Below are 10,734 nucleotides of genomic sequence, written 5' to 3' on the forward strand. Positions count from 1 at the left end.
AATTGGACCTTTAGTCCCGGTTTGAGACACGAACCGGGACTAAAGGGCATTGCACCCTTTACTCCCGGTTCGTGTCTCAAACCGGGACTAAAGATTAGACCTTTAGTCCCGGTTTGAGATACGAACCGGGACTAAATGGCATTGCACCCTTTAGTCTCGGTTCGTGTCTCAAACCGGGACTAAAGGGCTCATTTGAACCGGGACTAATGCCTTTACCGCACGAACCAGGATCAATGCTCACATTAGTCCCGGTTTATGACTGAACCGGGACTAATGGACTTATCTGGCCCGAACGAAAGCCCTGTTTTCTACTAGTGGGTGTTCCTGACTTCTATTGTTGATGACCTGAATTACAAATAAGTGTTCCCAAGGGCAAACAAAATAATGTAATCAGGAAAGGTAATTTCATCCATGTCTCTGTCATGTGTTTCATCATATATACCAGGAAACATCCCATTCAGGTTTTAGTCACTTCGCAATGTATAATTAAAATATCACTTATGCCACTGTTGTTGATCCATGAAGGTAACTACACACATCATGTTACAACAAGCCAATCCAATAATGCGAAATATAGCAACAAAACTCTTACTTCATCATAGCGAAAAATCACTTATGTAACCAAAGACACTTCAAAAAGGTCGTTTTTAACTCCCATGGGTTACTTAATGGTAATTCTACAATTATGTCGGCTTTTGTTGCTTACTTCTGAGCTCAATGCCCAGTACGGTAAGACCAGACTTGCTTTCTCCCATGAAGCTAATGGACACCTCGCCACTACTGTCACCCTCCTCGTTATGGAACTCATCCAACTCCACCTCCATCCAGCCGTCGGCTTTTTCATGAGGGAAATGAACTTCCTCTTCGGGTGGAATTGCGTCACAGTTAAGACTCCCTCTCCAACCTTGCACGCAAACTTGTTGGGTCGACTCCCTCCCGGCAACACCAACGGATGCCACCTCGTATGGGAAATCGTACTCATAGTATGCATATGCTAGCTTGAACACCAAGTATGCGGCATATGTTGTATTTTGTGAGAGCATCTTCTTCTGTATCTTCCCCCGGATCTCCAACTCATTGACACGATAGAACTGAGCGTCTTCGGAGAAGATCCTGCATGTTGCAATCCGCAGTTCATAAGTACTAGTAGCGAAAGGCATCAAAGGCAAAGGCACTAAATTCGCTATGGTAAAATTAAACAAGTACTACTGTGTAAGATTCGAGACGGCTTGCACCTTTTGTCTTCTTTGCTGCAATTCGAAAGTGCACATAAACTGGCCCGGCGCGAGCCCTTGCACCGCGGAATCTGCAACGCCCTCGCCGAAATCGTGAAGCGCTGGGCGCCGGTAGCCTTGTCGAGCTGCATGCTCTGCACGGAGTAATTACACGGCAAATGACATTATATTGAGCCTATTAAACTGCAAGAACGTATCACATGAACGCTGAGTTCGTCGGTATATATATAACGTACCACTAATTTGTGTGGGAGGAGAGCTGGCTGGTCGGAGAGGCGTCGGAACAGCTCCTTCCTGCTCGACGGCTGCGTGCGGGGGAGCTCGCCTTTAGCGAACTGCGGGAGGTTACGGGGCAGGAAGAAGGACCAGACGGCGTCGGAGTCTGCTGCGGCGCGGAAGGCCTGGGAGACGGCGGCCGCGCGGCAGGCGTCCAGCGGCGACGTGAGCGAGACAACACGCACGAGGAGATCCTCCGGCAGTCGCTCCATCTCGCCTGCGGCCGGCGTTGTCTTCGTATGCACGCGCTTCTGTGATTCTGTCCTTGGGACGTTATGGAACTTGTGTTCATATATAGGAGTCTATTGGTACGTAGTATATCAGACCGAGACCGTGGCAGAGTCGGTAAGCTGAATAGAAGCGCCGAACGTACCGTACGTGGTGAGTGAAAGACGCGTCCGGAAAGCTTACTTTTATTTGCAAAGGAGAAAAATACTAGTAGAAGAAAAAAAGATAATGTGCGAGCCCAGTTCTATTTGCAAAGGAGAAAAATAGAAGAAAAACAAGGTGATGTCTGAGCCCAGGTTCGAACTGGGGACCTTTAGTGTGTGAGACTAACGTGATAACCAACTACACCACCCAGACAATTTGTTTTGCTTTGAAAGACAAACTATTTAAACGTTGTACGTGCACGAGGGCATCCAACTAGATTATGTATGGGCCTCAGGCAGTGCTTTTGGGCAGTTGGTTGAGCCTCTGTCAGCCAATCGATATGTTGACTGAGAAAAGGCCTACTACCAGCTCTAAAAAAAAAGGAGAGAAAGGCCTACTAGCAATAATTAACCAGACATGTCTGGTTAATTGATCCTCCAGTCCAGATCCAGTTTATGTACCTGTTAACAATGACATATAAATAATGTCAGCTGCCTTATACTCCTATATCCTTTAAAAAACAACTTCAAAATTATCATAACAAGTTACTAAGGTTTGTCTCACTTCGGTGCTTGGTACTTGTAGTCCTTGCTGGGTGGTGTACGAATCTGAATGTAATTTTTATTATTTTTTGTGTTCGATGTATTGCCATGATTGGAGAAGAATAGATAGAAAGTTTCCCGCAAAAAATAAAAGTTACTAAGATTCGTCCACTGGGCCAAGTTGGGTCAGCCCACGTGTTTGATGTTTATAATTAATCGGGCTACGAAAAACAACTTTAAAAATTATCATAACAAGGCCACACAAAAATTATCATGATATTTGAGGTCATTTTAATATTTTCTAAGAAAGCAATCCCAATTATTTAGGTTTAGTGTTCTAACCAAAAAAATTAAATCATTTTTACACCTTAAAAATTTGGAGAAGGCCGACATAATAAACATTAGAGCATTTCCAAAAAAATAGGGTTTAGGATAAGCATTTTGGACAATTGGCAAAATTTAAGGTTTAGCCCTTTAAGAAAATCCGGAGGGTTGGTTAAATCCTCATTTTAAACTAAAATTAAATGAATATGATGCAAATGGGATGCTCATGATGCACAAATTCTTTTGTAAGGAAACGTTACACGAACGATTTGTTCAGGCATTCTTTCTTCGTTAGCTAGAGGTCGTTCTTGCAAGTTTGTTGTTTGGAAGTCATATGTCGGTCAAGCGGTTATGGTTGGTCGTCGGCGCATGAGCGTCTTCTTCTTTGGCATCAGCAAGTCATTCGGCTTCACTGTTGTTGTTCTAGCTTGACCTTGATAGCCCGCGAGCCAAGAGGAGTCGTTAGAGCGCATCACGGGAGGCAGTGTCGTCGCGTGCGGCGTGCGTGCCTAGCTGGTCGTAGCCGAAGCATTCTTCGGTCAGCGGTGATGATGTGAAAGACGTTCTCAAGACCGAAGCAAACACATGTGCTCGAGTCTGATGTGTGGTTCGCTCATCGGTGGTGGGAGGCACATGTGTCCTTTAGGCCTCGTTTGACATGGAGGGATTGAGGAGGATTTGAGGTGTGGGAATTGCAGGGGATTTGGTGAATCCCTTCCCTCCACCCAATCCCCTCAATTTCCCTTGCATCCAAACCTCTTCGTGAAAAACTCATTTGGCAGGCGGAGAGTGGAGGAGGCGTGCGCTGCCACTGCTCTCGAGGTTTTGCTTTCGCGAGGCCCTCGACGGGAGTTTTGAAACGCGTGGGTGTGAGGGGATTGAAAGGGGTCGGAGGGGGTTGGGCTGTGCAAACCTCACCTATCAAATGGGCTGACGAGGTTTCATGGGGCTTCTGGCCCTCTCGGGGATTATCCTCTCGAAACCTCATGAATCCTCCTGTGTCAAACGAGGCCTTATGGATATTTATGTAATTTTTCTTTTACACAGGGATGTTTCTTCTTCTAAGGACTTTAGCGTATCTACAGGCGGACTTGGCAAATCCGGCCCTTCAAACGCACGCGAACGCGTTCTCGGGCACTGACCGTGCACCTCTCAAATAATGTAATCCACATCCGGACACTTCAATTACCATATCTCTAATCCATACAAACACATGCAACTACGTCGACGCACACACATCGTCCGGCTACTCCATCACACTACACTAAACATGCCATCAAACTACCAAAATTTGGCATGTTTGGATATGGTGGAGTTCAACCACGGCTGCCCTTGCCCTTCTCGGCGCCCTTGTCATCCTTCTCGCGAAAGTACCGGTCGAAGACGCGGTGCGGATCGAGCCATATCTGCTCATCGTCGGAGTTGTCCTCGTCGTCGCTGTCCTCCTTGTCCTCCTTCGGTGGCAGTTCGGCCATGGCACGGACCACCCGATTCTGCTCTAGGGCGAGGGCGCCCGTGTTCCTCCGCTGCCGTTTCTTCATTATGCGGGTGTGGATGGCTTCTTCCTCTGCGGCTGCCCAAGTCGCGGCATCAGTCGCCCCAGCCGCCGCCATTTCCGCTGCAATACGGCCCTTATCCGCACCTTCCCACGGCGGGCCGCCCGTACCCAGTGAGACTCATACTTTGCCCGACTGGTGATGGGGAAGGAGAGGTGTTCCGGTCGGGACCGCGAGGATCCAGCACCAGAGGACCCGAGCGCCCGGTGAGCCGATGCTATGGCGCCACGACGGACGAATCCGTCCGTCGGCCGGGCGATGTCCTCCCGGGAGCGGCAGAGTGAAGGAAATATGCCCTAGAGGCAATAATAAAGTTATTATTTATTTCCTTATATCATGATAAATGTTTATTATTCATGCTAGAATTGTATTAACCAGAAACATAATACATGTGTGAATACATAGACAAACATAGTGTCACTAGTATGCCTCTACTTGACTAGGTCGTTGCTCAAAGATGGTTGTGTTTCCTAACCATAGACATAGGTTGTCATTTGATTAACATGATCACATCATTAGGAGAATGATGTGATTGACTTGATCCATTCCGTTAGCTTAGCACTTGATCATTTCGTATGTTGCTATTGCTTTCTTCATGACTTATACATGTTCCTACAACTATGAGATTATGCAACTCCCGTTTACCGGAGGAACACTTTGTGTGCTACCAAACGTCACAACGTAACTGGGTGATTATAAAGGAGCTCTACAGGTGTCCCCGAAGGTACATGTTGAGTTGGCGTATTTCGAGATTAGGATTTGTCACTCCGATTGTCGGAGAGGTATCTCTGGGCCCTCTCGGTAATGCACATCACTATAAGCCTTGCAAGCAATGTAGCTAATGAGTTAGTTACGGGATGATGCATTACGGAACGAGTAAAGAGACTTGCCGGTAACGAGATTGAACCAGGTATAAAGATACCGACAATCGAATCTCGGGCAAGTAACATACCAATGACAAAGGGAACAACGTATGTTGTTATGCGGTTTGACCGATAAAGATCTTCGTAGAATATGTGAGAGCCAATATGAGCATCCAGGTTCCGCTATTGGTTATTGACCGGAGACGTGTCTCGGTCATGTCTACATAGTTCTCGAACCCGTAGGGTCCGCACGCTTAAAGTTCGATGACGGTTATATTATGAGTTTATATATTTTGATGACCGAAGATAATTTGGAGTCCCGGATGTGATCACGGACATGACGAGGAGTCTCGAAATGGTCGATACATGAAGATTGATATATTGGACGACTATATTCGAACACCGGAATGGTTTCGGGGGCTATCGGATGTATACCGGAGTACCGGGGGGTTACTGGAACCCCCCGGGGGGTTAATGGGCCTCATGGGCCCAAAGTGGAGCAGAGGAGGGGCGGCCAGGGCAGGCCGCGCGCCTCCCCCCCCCCTCTAGTCCGAATAGGACAAGGAGGGGGGCGGTGCCCCCCTTTCCTTCCTCTCCTCTCTCCCCTTCCTTCCCCCTCTCCTACTTCGACAAGGAAAGGAGGGAGTCCTACTCCCGGTGGGAGTAGGACTCCTCCCTGGCACGCCTCCTCCTGGCCGACCGCCCCCTCCCCCTTGCTCCTTTATATACGGGGGCAAGGGGCACCTCTAGACACAACAATTGATCCTTGAGATCTATTAGCCGTGTGCGGTGCCCCCCTCCACCATATTCCACCTTGATAATATCGTTGCGGTGCTTAGGCGAAGCCCTGTGTCGGTAGAACATCATCACCATCACCACGCCGTCGTGCTGACGGAACTCTCCATCGAAGCTCGGCTAGATCGGAGTTCGAGGGACGTCATCGACCTGAACGTGTGCTGAACTCGGAGGTGCCGTGCATTCGGTACTTGGATCGGTCGGATCGTGAAGACGTACGACTATATCAACCGTGTTGTGCTAACGCTTCTGCTTTCGGTCTATGAGGGTACGTGGACAACAATCTCCCCTCTCGTTGCTATGCATCACTATGATCTTGCGTGTGCGTAGGAAATTTTTTGAAATTACTATGTTCCCCAACAGTGGCATCCGAGCCTGGTTTTATGCGTAGATGTTATATGCACGAGTAGAACATAAGTGAGTTGTGGGCGATACAAGTCATACTGCTTACCAGCATGTCATACTTTGGTTCGGCGGTATTGTTGGATGAAGCGGCGCGGACCGACATTACGCGTACGCTTATGCGAGACTGGATCTACCGACGTGCTTTGCACATAGGTGGCTGGCGAGTGTCAGTTTCTCCAACTTTAGTTGAACCGAGTGTGGCTACGCCCGGTCCTTGAGAAGGTTAAAACAGCACTAACTTGACGAACTATCGTTGTGGTTTTGATGCGTAGGTAAGAACAGTTCTTGCTCAGTCCGTAGCAGCCACGTAAAACTTGCAACAACAAAGTAGAGGGCATCTAACTTGTTTTTGCAGGGCATGTTGTGATGTGATATGGTCAAGACGTGATGCTATATTTTATTGTATGAGATGATCATGTTTTGTAACCGAGTTATCGGCAACTGGCATGAGCCATATGGTTGTCGCTTTATTGTATGCAATGCAATCGCCCTGTAATTGCTTTAATTATCACTAAGCGGTAGCGATAGTCGTAGAAGCAATAGGTGGCGAAACGACAATGATGCTACGATGGAGATCAAGGTGTCGCGCCGGTGACGATGGTGATCATGACGGTGCTTCGGAGATGGAGATCACAAGCACAAGATGATGATGGCCATATCATATCACTTATATTGATTGCATGTGATGTTTATCCTTTTATGCATCTTATTTTGCTTTGATTGACGGTAGCATTATAAGATGATCTCTCACTAAATTTCAAGGTATAAGTGTTCTCCCTGAGTATGCACCGTTGCGAAAGTTCTTCGTGCTGAGATACCACATGATGATCGGGTGTGATAGGCTCTACGTTCAAATACAACGGGTGCTTAACAGTTGCACACGCGGAATACTCAGGTTAAACTTGACGAGCCTAGCATATACAGATATGGCCTCGGAACACTCAGACCGAAAGGTCGAGCGTGAATTATATAGTAGATATGATCAACATAGTGATGTTCACCATTGAAAACTACTCCATCTCACGTGATGATCGGACATGGTTTAGTTGATTTGGATCACGTGGCCACTTAGATGATTAGAAGGATGTCTATCTAAGTGGGAGTTCTTAGTAATATGATTAATTGAACTCAAATTTATCATGAACTTAGTACCTGATAGTATTTTGCTTGTCTATGTTTGTTGTAGATAGATGGCTCGTGTTGTTGTTCCGTTGAATTTTAATGCGTTCCTTGAGAAAGCTAAGTTGAAAGATGATGGTAGCAATTACACGGACTGGGTCCGTAACTTGAGGATTATCCTCATTGCCGCACAGAAGAATTACGTCCTGGAAGCACCGCTGGGTGCCAGGCCTGCTGTAGATGCAGCTGACGACATTAAGAACGTCTGGCAGAGCAAAGCTGATGACTACTCGATAGTTCAGTGTGCCATGCTTTACGGCTTAGAACCGGGACTTCAACTGAAGAAAATATGCCCTAGAGGCAATAATAACGTAATTATTTATTTCATTATTTCATGATAAATGTTTATTATTCATGTTAGAATTGTTTTAGCCGGAAACTTAGTACATGTGTGAATACATAGGCAAACAAAGTGTCACTAGTATGCCTCTACTTAACAAGCTCGTTGAATCAAAGATGGTTAAGTTTCCTAGCCATAGACATGAGTTGTCATTTGATTAACTGGATCACATCATTAGAGAATGATGTGATTGACTTGACCCATTCCGTTAGCTTAGCACTTGATTGTTTAGTATGTTGCCATTGCTTGCAAGGCTTATAGTGATGTGCATTACCGAGAGGGCCCGGAGATACCTCTCCGACAATCGGAGTGACAAATACTAATCTCAAAATACGCCAACTCAACAAGTACCTTTGGAGACACCTATAGAGCACTTTTATAATCACCCAGTTACGTTGTGATATTTGGTAGCACACAAAGTGTTCCTCCGGTATTCGAGAGTTGCATAATCTCATAGTAATAGGAACATGTATAAGTCATGAAGAAAGCAATAGCAACATACTAAATGATCAACTGCTAAGCTAACGGAATGGGTCAAGTCAATCACATCATTCTCTAATGATGTGATCTCGTTAATCAAATGACAACTCATGTCTATGGCTAGGAAACTTAACCATCTTTGATTCAACGAGCTAGTTAAGTAGAGGCATACTAGTGACACTTTGTTTGTCTATGTATTCACACATGTACTAAGTTTCCGGTTAATACAATTATACCATGAATAATAAACATTTATCATCAAATAAGGAAATAAATAATAACTTTATTATTGCCTCTAGGGCATATTTCCTTCAGTCTCGCACTTGCACTAGAGTCAATAATCTAGTTCACATCACCATGTGATTTAACACTAATATTCACATCTCCATGTGATTAACACCCATAGTTCACATCGTCATGTGACCAACACCCAAAGGGTTTACTAGACTCAATAATCTAGTTCACATCGATATGTGATTAACAGCCAAAGAGTACTAAGGTGTGATCATGTTTTGCTCGTGAGAGAAGTTTAGTCAACGGGTCTGTCGCATTCAGAGCCGTATGTATTTTGCAAATTATTCTATGTCTGCAATGCTCTGCACGGAGCTACTCTAGCTAATTGCTCCCACTTTCAATATGTATCCAGATTGAGACTTAGAGTCATCTGGATTGGTGTAAAAGCTTGCACCAATGTAACTCTTTACGACGAACTCTTTTATCACCTCCATAATCGAGAAACATATCCTTATTCCACTAAGGATAATTTTGACCAATGACGAGTGATCTACTCCTAGATCACTATTGTACTCCCTTGCCAAACTCAGGGCAGGGTATACAATAGGTCTGGTCTATAGCATGGCATACTTCATAGAACCTATGACTGAGGCATAGGGAATGACTTTCATTCTCTTTCTATTTTCTGCCGTGGTCGGGATTTTAGTCTTACTCAATTTCACACCTTTGCAACATAGGCAAGAACTCTTTCTTTGACTGTTCCATTTTTAACTACTTCAAAATCTTGTCAAGGTATGTACTAATGGAAAATCTGATCAAGCGTCTTGATATATCTCAATAGATCTATGATGTAGCTTACCGATTTACCACTATCGTTTTGGGGTTATGCATTAGAGACAGCTGCATTCACTTTAAATAGGGCACCATCAAAATCCATTGAGACGACGCCTTATGAACTGCGGTTTGGCAAGAAACCAAAGTTGTCGTTTCTTAAAGTTTGGGGCTGTGATGCTTATGTGAAAAAGTTTCAACCTGATAAGCTCGAACCCAAATCGAAGAAGTGCGTCTTCATAGAATAACCAAAGGAAACTGTTGGGTACACCTTCTATCACAGATCCGAAGGCAAGATATTCGTTACTAAGAAGGATCCTTTCTGGAGAGGGAGTTTCTCTCGAAAGAAGTAAGTGCGAGGAAAGTAGAGCTTGATAAGGTAATTGTACCTTCTCCCAAATTGGAAACTAGTTCATCAAAGAAATCAGTTCCAGTGATTCCTACACCAATTAGTGAGGAAGCTAATGATGATGAAGTTAATATTTCATCACCATTTTCCTTTCGGAGTACCGAAGAGTTAGGGGAATTCGCTGGGAGTATATGGGCCTTATTGGGCCATACGGGAATAGAGGAGAGAGGCCAAAAGGAAGGAGGCTCCCCCCCTCTGGTCCGAATTGGACAAGGGGTGCAGCCCCCTTTTCCTTCTCCCTCTCCCCCTCTTTCCTTCTCTCCTACTCCAACAAGGAAAATTAGTTCCAGTGATTCCTACACCAATCCGTTGAACGTCATGGAGCATATGAGATGTTCCAGGAGTTGAAGTTAATATTTCAAGCAAATGCCCGGATTGAGACATATGAAGTCTCCAATAAGTTCTATAGCTGCAAGATGGAAGAGAATAGTTCTGTCAGTGAACATATACTCAAAATGTCTGGGTATAATAATCACTTGATTCAACTGGGAGTTAATCTTCCTGATGATAGTGTCATTGACAGAATTCTTCAATCACTCCCACCAAGCTACAAGAGCTTCGTGATGAACTATAATATGCAAGGGATGAACAAGACTATTCCCGACCTCTTAGCAATGCTAAAAGTTGTGGAGGTAGAAATCAAAAAGGAGCATCAAGTGTTGATGGTCAACAAGACCACTGGTTTCAAGAAAAAGGGTAAAGGGAAGAAGAAGGGGAACTTCAAAAAGAACGGCAAACAAGTTGTTGCTCAAGAGAAGAAACCCAAGTCTGGACCAAAGCCTGAGACTGAGTGCTTCTACTGCAAGCAGACTGGTCACTGGAAGCGGAACTGCCCCAAGTATTTGGCGGATAATAAGGATGGCAAGGTGAGAAAAGGTATATGTGATATACAT

The 10,734-nt window shown here is 45.1% G+C and overlaps 1 non-coding gene across 1 annotated transcript; it reads right to left on the minus strand.

Moving 5' to 3' along the window:
- Positions 1-2,022: 2,022 nt before the first annotated feature.
- On the minus strand, positions 2,023-2,096 carry TRNAV-CAC. The gene has a single exon. It is a non-coding gene; the product is annotated as a tRNA-Val (tRNA).
- Positions 2,097-10,734: the final 8,638 nt, after the last annotated feature.

This window comes from Triticum dicoccoides, chromosome 6B (assembly GCF_002162155.2).
Source record: "Triticum dicoccoides isolate Atlit2015 ecotype Zavitan chromosome 6B, WEW_v2.0, whole genome shotgun sequence".
In the NCBI taxonomy this organism is placed as follows: Eukaryota; Viridiplantae; Streptophyta; class Magnoliopsida; order Poales; family Poaceae; genus Triticum; species Triticum dicoccoides.